Genomic DNA, 8961 nt, shown 5'->3' with positions numbered 1-8961 from the left:
AAGCCCTGCCCAGTGTAGAGCCTGCTTAAGATTCTCTCTCTCCCTCTCCCTCTGCCTCTCCCCTCTGTTTGTGCTGTCTGTCTCTCTCAAATAAATAAATAAATAAATAAATAAATAAATAAAATCTTAAAACAATAAAATAAAATAAAAATAAAATAAAATAAAAATGTGGGGACACCTGGTTGGCTCAGTCAGTTGAGCATCTGACTCTTGATTTCAGCTCAGATCATGATCTCATGGTCTTCAGATTGAGCCTCCCCCCCCCAACTGGTCAAGCTCTGTGCTCAGCAGGAAGTCTGCTTGAGATTCTCTTTCCTCTCCTTCTGCACCTCCCTTCTCTTGTGCACATACTCTCTCTCTCTAAATAAAATCTTAAAAAAATTAAAAATAAAAATGTGTAACACATAATACATTTATTTTTATTTCAAAGTAATCAATAAATATTTTGATAATTAATCAATTTTAATTCTAATACAGTAAATTTAACCCACATAAACAAAAAGTTTTCATGTTCCTCAATTTTTTAAAGTATATGGAGTAGGTTTTTAAAAAATTTTTTAATACATAAAGTATTTATCTTTTAAATATGTGAAGGAGGTCCTTAGGGGAAAAAAACTTTGAGAACTGCTAATTTAAAAAAATTGTAAACATTTTTATTTCCTAACAAAATCCTCATCATATAAGTACTTCCTATCCCCAGAATTTTTAAAATATAAAAAAGAAATCTTTCAATTTTATAGGGTAATCACACAAACACAAAAAATAAAATGTAACCCAAGGAGTGTTACAATAGATGTGAAACTAAAGACTAACCTAGTCTAGAAAAAGCCTTCAGAAGTAAGAGTTGAGAATCAGCTTGGAAAGTGACTGGTAGTCTCCACAGCTAGGATCATCAAGATAATACTAATATTAGCAGCTATTAACTTATTTCCATTTTATAATAAGGAAGGCAATAGAAGAAACATTGTTTCACAGCCACCAAGAAATCAACAGTAAATAATGGCAGAGATTTTTGGAGGAGAAAGAGGTAAAAGATATGAAAGAAATTTTGTTATTTTGTTTTTTTCAGGTTATTAATTTATATTCATCACCATTAATGTGAGTTATTACATGTATTATTACAGAAGAGAAGACCGTAGTTAAAAGAAGCTAAGTAACAAGCCTAAGGTCCAATGCCAAGTAAATACTGGAGCCAGTATTGAAAAACAATTAGATCCATGTCCAAGGTCTCTCCTTTTATCTTTACATTACAAAATAATTTTGTCCTAACACATTAAAATTGCTTTATACTTCCCTGGCATATATAATGCATATTTGAATATTAAAATGTTAATCTCTTTATTAAAATTCTATTCTACATGTAGTGCAAAGAATGTGGGTGGTGCATTAATGTTAAATTTGTATTAATATGCATTGTGAACCTATGCAAATGGAAAAATCAATAAATGCCAGTGACATATGACATACACACTCTATGAGGCTAGATTAGGCAATATTTACACCATACCAACAACTCTGTGAGGGGAAAATCAAAACTAATATATGACTGAGTGCTTGGGGAACATAAAATAGATTATACATTTTTTAAAAGGGTTTTGAATTCCACAAATATTCAGTGGGCTCTCATGGGGCACGTGGCTAATAACAAAAGGTACATTCTTGCAGGAGTACTAATAGGATTGGACTGGATAGAGATAAGAACCATAGCAGAAATATAGGCCCCCAGATTTCCCAAAGTTTTGATAAAAGTATTTTCAAATTCTGTACGTCAGGAATCCCTTCTTAAAATAGCCTTCCTCCATCTGCCTTCTGTCACTAATGCTTGGCACTCTCATCCTGTCATCATAGGTATGAGTCTTATTCTGTCATCATAGGTATGAGATGGTATAGGGTAAGAACAGAGTCTCTGGACCTTAGGTTGGGTTATACAAAGCTGCACTGTTTACTAACTGTGTGACTCTGGGCAACTCACCTCAACCATCTGTGTCTCAGTGTTTTTATGGGTTGAAATTGGCATGATAATGGTACCCACCTCATAGCTTTTACCTTATTAATGATAAATAACCCTGAGACAAGTTTAAATGACTTAAATTATCATATTAGCATGCATTAATTGCTACAGATACTTTTCTGGGAGCAAATTTTGCTCAGAGAATATACAAGAAAGAGAATATACAAGAAAGATAAATCTTTTATTTCTGAAATAAGGGAAGATTGTAGGAACATATAGCATAGAATGAGTCCTCAAGACTAAAAGGGATTAAAAATACATACATACATATATACATACAGAATGAGTCCTCAGGAATAAAAGGGATTAAAAATGAATACATACATATATACATAGCTAATTAGTTGTTGCTTAACGAGCAACCACAGAACTACAGTGTCATACAATAGTAAATATTTATATCTCACATAAACTTGTGGAGTTTAGATGATTTTGATAGGGCCTGTTTGGGCTGTTCTGTTTAGTTGAGTTGGACTCCATCTTGCATCTACAAATAAGCTGAGGGTTCAGGGATAGTCTGGATTTGGCTGGGATGCCACATCTCGGAGCATCGATACGTTTGCCTGCTATGGTGACCTAGCTCAAGCACATACTTTTCATGGAGATGTGCACAGGAAGGAGTACAAGAGAGGAAGCCTGAGTGCTCACTTCAGCAGGACATATGCTAAAATTGGAACGATACAGAGAAGATTAGCATGGCCCTTGTGCAAGGATGACATGCAAATTCTTGAAGTGGTCCGTATTTAAAAGAGAGAGAGAGAGAGAGGAAGCCCCATCTCACAAGCGCTAGGTCACATCTGCTAAGCCTATCGTTGGCCAAAGTAGATGTAGTAGGTTGAATAGTGGTTGCTAAAAATATGTCCACATTTCATAACTTGTGAGAACAAGCTTCTTTGGTAAAAGGGTCTTACAGATGTAACTGTTAAAGGAACTCAAGATGAGATCATCCTGGATTACTGTGGGTGGTGGGCCCTACATCTATAGAGAAGAGGGGCAGACACAGACATAGAGGAGAGAACCATATGAAGATAGAGGCAGAGATTGGAATGTTTGAAGCCACTGCCAACTGGAAGAGGCAAGGAAGTGTTCTTCCCTAGAGGATCTGGAAGCAATGTAACCCTGTTGACAACCTTGATTTTGGAGTTCTGCCAGCCACAACTGGAAAGAATAAATTTCTGTTGTGTTAAGCCACCAAGTTTGTGGCAATTTGTTATGACAGCCTTAAGAAACTACTTTAACAGGTAACACTTTTGAACTTAGAGTGAAGTAGTGAGCAACGTAAGCACTGCTCACAGTGAACAGGCACCGCTCACAGGCACTGCAACATCCTATGGACAAGGGCTGAACACAGAGAAGTTTGAAGAATTGAGGTAATTAGTTCATTCCACCACATCCACCAGGACTCGGCCCCTACTTTCAAGAAAATGAAGAAGCTTCATGACACTTCTGTTTTCTAAGTTTTATGAAACATGAAAGATAAACCACTGTCACGTACTCACATGCTATATCATGTGATGTTATTTTGATTCATTACATGTTTGGGAAAAGACTCAAAGGGCCCCCTGTGATCTCTGCATCCTAGTGAATCATACGTTTATTTTAATCTTCTTTCTTTAAATGTGGGTGGCATCTGTGACTTGTTTCCAACCAACAGAATATGGCACAGGTGATGAGATGTTACTCCCATGATTATGTTATGAATAAGATTTCATCTTGCCAGCAGACTTGCTCTAGAGATTTCTCCCTTGCTGGCTTTGAAGAAGTAAATATCCATGTTAGGAAGTTCACATAGCAAGTTGTTGATGGAAGCCTTCAGGACCTGAGGGATACCTCTAGCTATCAGCCACCAAGAAGCTAGGGAAGTTCTGCAAACACATGGAACTGAATTCTGCCAACAACCTGAGAAAGCATGGAAGTGGATTCTTCCTCGTTGAGCCTCCAGATGAGAACACAGTTCAATGACACACAGTGCAGTCTTGTGATATCTGGAGTAGAGGGTCCAGCTAAGCGGAGCTTAGATTCCTGAATCACAGAAACGTTCAAATAATGAATGTTTGCTATTTTTTAAAAGATTTTTATTTATTTATCTGATAGAGAGTGAGTGAGTGAGAGAGCACAATCAGGGCGAGGGGGAGAGGGAGAAGCAGGCTCTCCACTGAGCAGGGAGCCTGATGTGGGACTTGATCCCAGGACCCTGGGATCAGGACCCGAGCCAAAGGCAGATGCTTAACTGACTGAGCCACCGAGGCGCCCCAGAATATGTGCTATTTTAAGCTTCTGAGATTGTAATAATGTCTTAAGCAGCAATAAACAAATAATATAATATGAAAAGGGACATTTTCATGCTTGTCAATCATAGATTAGTCTCAATATTTAGGGAATGAATCCAACATAAGCCACGGTTCTGAGATCTCTTTGCTTCTAAATCTAGTACAATATTTTAAATAAAAGGGACAGTGATGAACTGCAAGCATGTGCAGTAAAAGACTACAACAGCAGAAAACTGTTTCCTGTGGAGAGGGGGGTTTAGTTTTGGTAGTGAACAAAGAGTTGGATAAAACAACTTAGTCTCTTTGTAAATCTAGAGATTTTTTTCAGTTGGGTGGTAGTAGTAGATTCATTTTGTACTGCTCTGGAGAGCAAAGTCATGACTAATGAATGGAGATCATAAACATGTGGTTAACTTTCTAAGTAAATGTGGACAATTAGAGAATAGGCTCACCAGGTAGAATGGTGAGTTTTTTGTTCCTGGAGAAATTTACACAAAGGTTGAATGAATGCCTATCCCTGATATTATGGATGGGGAGATGATAGAGAGATAGATGATAGATAGATAGATAGATAGATAGATAGATAGATAGATACATTAATGGATGTCCAGGTAGGTGGATAGTTGGATAGATGGAGATATAATATATATATACAGACTGATACATGGAGAGATGGAGGAGGTTTGGGTGGATAAATGAACAGATATAACTATGATTAGAGATCATACAGATTGACAGAAATGATAGATATGAGCTAGAAAGATAGATAGAACATAGATAATAGATAGATAGATGGTAGATATGAGATTGATGACAGAGGGAGAGAAAGGCTTAGCTGGATAAGTGAAGAAGTAGAAGAATGGGTGAATAGAGGGCTGGGTGTAGGGATAGATAGATGCATAGATAGAAGCATAGATGGACAGATAGTTAGCTAGCTAGAAAGCTAGCTAGACACAGATAGATGGATTCATAGATGCATAGATCGAGTATATGTATGTTTTTCTCAACCCTCTTCTTGAGTCCTAAAAAATTTCAAGTGTTTTTTTCGCACAGATATCTTGCCTTGGGGATGAAAATACTGTAAGTAGTGGAAACTTCCTTGCTAAAAGCGTTAGAAGTATGCTATATACTGTGAGCAAGGGGGAATGATAGCCCATTTATCAATCAATCTCATTCCTCTCAATGGTTAATATATTTCTTTTCTAAACTAATTTGTTTGTTGGATGGTGAGTGAATTACAAGCAGCACACGTTGGAATGCTTACTCTATCAAAACAGAAGTCAGCTGCTTTCTACAGCAATGGCTGATGCCAGCTGGCTAAAGAATGGCATTGGCTCCAGCTGTGTTTTGAAGCTACACATTTCATGTTTTACAGTCCAATCAGATGCACTGGCACGGAATGAAATGGGTCCAGAAAATACAAGAGAGGATGAAATGAATAGGAAGAGGATAATGCTAAGTAGTGAAATAAATTCTAGTCAGGATTCAAGTTAATCGGTCACATTACACACAAATATTCACAGTTAATAATGTGAAAGCATTATTTCAGTTTCTATAAAGCCTTTCATATGTAGATTTTAGTTAAATATATATATTACATATATTCATGAACAAGTTGTGCAAGTAAGAGAAAAAAATATGAAGAGATGTCATCTTTGGATTTGTCTCATTTGAATTTTAGCAAATTATTCTTGTATTTCTTTAGGATTTAAATAATGCATTCAGATTTTAATTTTATTTAATGTTACAAAATCAGAGTGACTTTTAGATTTTGAGTAAGTAAATATTAATATAAAGTATATATGTCAACCAAATCCTAATTCTCTCAATATTCTAATGTTTTCATTCGTCTATTCAAATACTGAGCACCTACTATGTGCCAGGAACTAAAATGAACATATTATAGAACATGAATGTTTTATAATCATTACTCTTAGGAAATCACTAGCTGAAAGGAGACATAGGAATAAATATTAATGATACATGGTGGGCACTAGAATAGAAGATTTTACTATATGTCAAAGCCTCAAGGGAAGGGAATAATCAATTCTCTTTTGAGACTGGCAAAAACTGGTTAGAGAAAATACTTTTGGTGTGCACTCTAGCATGAGTAGGAATGACCAGGAAGAGAAAAGAATGGGAGAAGGGATGTCAGGCCAGGGGGGCAGCATGAGGAATATGTAGAGATCGTGGTCATTTGGAAGAAGACTGAGTAAAATGGTATATCGTCTTGCCCAGGGAGATCTTTTGATGCAGTTCAGAATGAAATGGAGAGAGATGGAATATGAATGGGAAAGAGGGAGAGGAAAAAAATGAACTGCAAGAAAAAAAGGAAACACAAGTAAACTGAACTAGAATGTAAGCAAGGGAAAATGAAGAGAACTAAGATGGAAGGGGAAGAAGAGTCAGGTGTACAGATGTGAAAAAATCATTTATTCACGTGGTATTTTCTGCAGCTAAGATAAAAGAGCTATATAGTCATGTGTTTCATGTTGTGACTACATTACAATTTTTTAAATTAAAATTGAATCATTAGAAAAATGACACCTAGTAATGTAATTTCTAGGGTTACTTTGATGGTATCCCCTATTCGTATTCTAGGATTTTCAAGGGAATTTTTAAAAAACTATTTATTTATTTATTTATTTATTTATTTATTTATTTATATATATATTTTAAAGATTTTATTTATTTATTTGACAGAGATAGAGACAGACAGCAAGAGAGGGAACACAAGCAGGGGGAGCGGGAGAGGAAGAAGCAGGCTCATAGCGGAAGAGCCTGATGTGGGGCTCGATCCCATAACGCCGGGATCACGCCCTGAGCCGAAGGCAGACGCTTAACCGCTGTGCCACCCAGGCGCCCCTATTTATTTATTTTTTGAGGGGGAGAGAGAGAGAGAGAGAGAGAGAGCATGAGCAGGGGGGAGGGGCAAAGGAGAGGGAGAAGCAGACTCACTGCTAAGCAGGGAGCCTGCCCCAGGGCTTCATCCCAGAACCCTGAGATCATGACCTGAGCTGAAGGCAGAGGCCTGACCAAGCGAGCCACCCAGCTGCCCCTTTCAAGGGAATTTTTAGTAGCTCTAATATTTACTGCTGTAGTTATCTGCCCATTCATTTACTCTACTATCATATAATTCATCTATTCATTCAAAAAGGCTTTATGAGTCTCTTTGAATCTAGGGATAATGTTAGATATTAGGGATACGACAGTGAAAAAAATGGTTCAAGTCCTTTCTTTCTAATGAAATTGCCTTTTCTAACTAAAGTGACATCAGACTTGAGAAGAAGACACAAATTAGAACACAAAAGCTCAGATCTTTTTGCTTGCCATTTAGAATTGTTATCACCTCTTGTAATTACTTTCATGGACACTGGCTCTTACTTTGCCCCTGGAGAGTTCTGATTTGGCCAAAATGAACATGTTCCATTTTTCTGAATGCAAATTCAGATATTTGTATAAGATGGTTTTGTATGTTTATTCTCTTTGTGATTTATTTTAGGCCACTTTGCCAAGGCCTTTAATTGAATAAAATTGTTATTCCTATATTTATCTAGTTATAATAATCAGTACCCTTAGTTTTGATGCCAACTTTTCTCCATAAGCTGCCACAGGAGGGTAATGGCAATTGAAAAGCTACAAAGAGGTGGGAATAATTATTGTGACCAGCTTGTCATCAGAACAAATTCTATTAATCCTCAGAGAAAGTCCTGCCAATCCAGCAACGTTTCTTTCCCACTGGGAGGGTAAAGCTCCTTATCCTTTCTCCCTCCCTTCTCTAAATTGCTGCCCCATATTTACTGTTGAAACTGCATTATTGGCCGGTGACCTGATATTTTTCTCCTGCCTGCCAAATGGTTAGGAAACCACAAGCAGGCTTCTTCCTTTTCTGGAGGCAAAATTACCATACACAAACATCCGACTCAGGATAAGTAAATTACCTTGGTCAATTGATTTACAATTTATCTGGGGCAAGGTTTCGATAGAGATATTAAAAGGGAAGTAAAATTTATAATACTGACATAAAGCCCAGAATTCATTGCTTCTGCCAAGAGCAGCCACTCTCTACACTCCACCAGGCAGGTTAACTCAGCCTTTTGGCTTATTGGATTTTTCCATTTCCAGCAGTTTCATTTTTGCTTCGGGATTTAAATAACCTTCTGCTTAAGGCCCAAGTCCCCAGTAGAGTACAGCCTTGTGTATATGAGAATAGCAGCTCCATTGTCTCCTGGGTGTGCTATGGAATCTTATTACCCAGTGTCTGCCTTTGATTCCTCCTATTCTCCAGTAGGTGGTAGACAAGCAGTACTGTGACTACTTACTTAAGCTGCCAGAAAATGTGGGAATAGGAACCAGGGTGTTTTTCCCCGGGCAAGGAATAGATGAGGATGCATTAGGCTGTTGCTGCTTTCTTCCTAACTCTTGATCTGGCCATCAATCCTCTTTTAAAAGAAATGTATCAAGACATATTTTTTTAAAACATTACAAATGCTGGTCCAGTAGTATTATTCCAAAATAAAATAAATAAAATAAAGTAAAAATAATAAAAGAACAAAATAAATCGTTTTCTCACTGATGGATTGTTTTGGTTGTGAAGAAGTAGGTATTCTGAGAAAATTACGTAAAAGATACACAATCCTACATACCAGACTGCTGTCTTTCTCTTACTCAAGATTAACT

At 37.0% G+C, this 8961-nt stretch overlaps 1 non-coding gene across 1 annotated transcript; it reads left to right on the top strand.

The window, feature by feature from the left end:
* The first annotated feature begins 2651 nt into the window (after positions 1–2651).
* On the top strand, positions 2652–2758 carry LOC113262565 (U6 spliceosomal RNA). The gene has a single exon (XR_003318848.1). It is a non-coding gene; the product is annotated as a U6 spliceosomal RNA (small nuclear RNA).
* The last annotated feature ends 6203 nt before the right edge of the window (positions 2759–8961 follow it).

This window comes from Ursus arctos, unplaced genomic scaffold (genome assembly GCF_023065955.2).
Source record: "Ursus arctos isolate Adak ecotype North America unplaced genomic scaffold, UrsArc2.0 scaffold_9, whole genome shotgun sequence".
NCBI lineage: Eukaryota > Metazoa > Chordata > Mammalia > Carnivora > Ursidae > Ursus > Ursus arctos.
The sequence above is the reverse complement of the archived record's forward strand: the minus strand, read 5'-3'. Positions and strand labels throughout refer to the sequence as shown.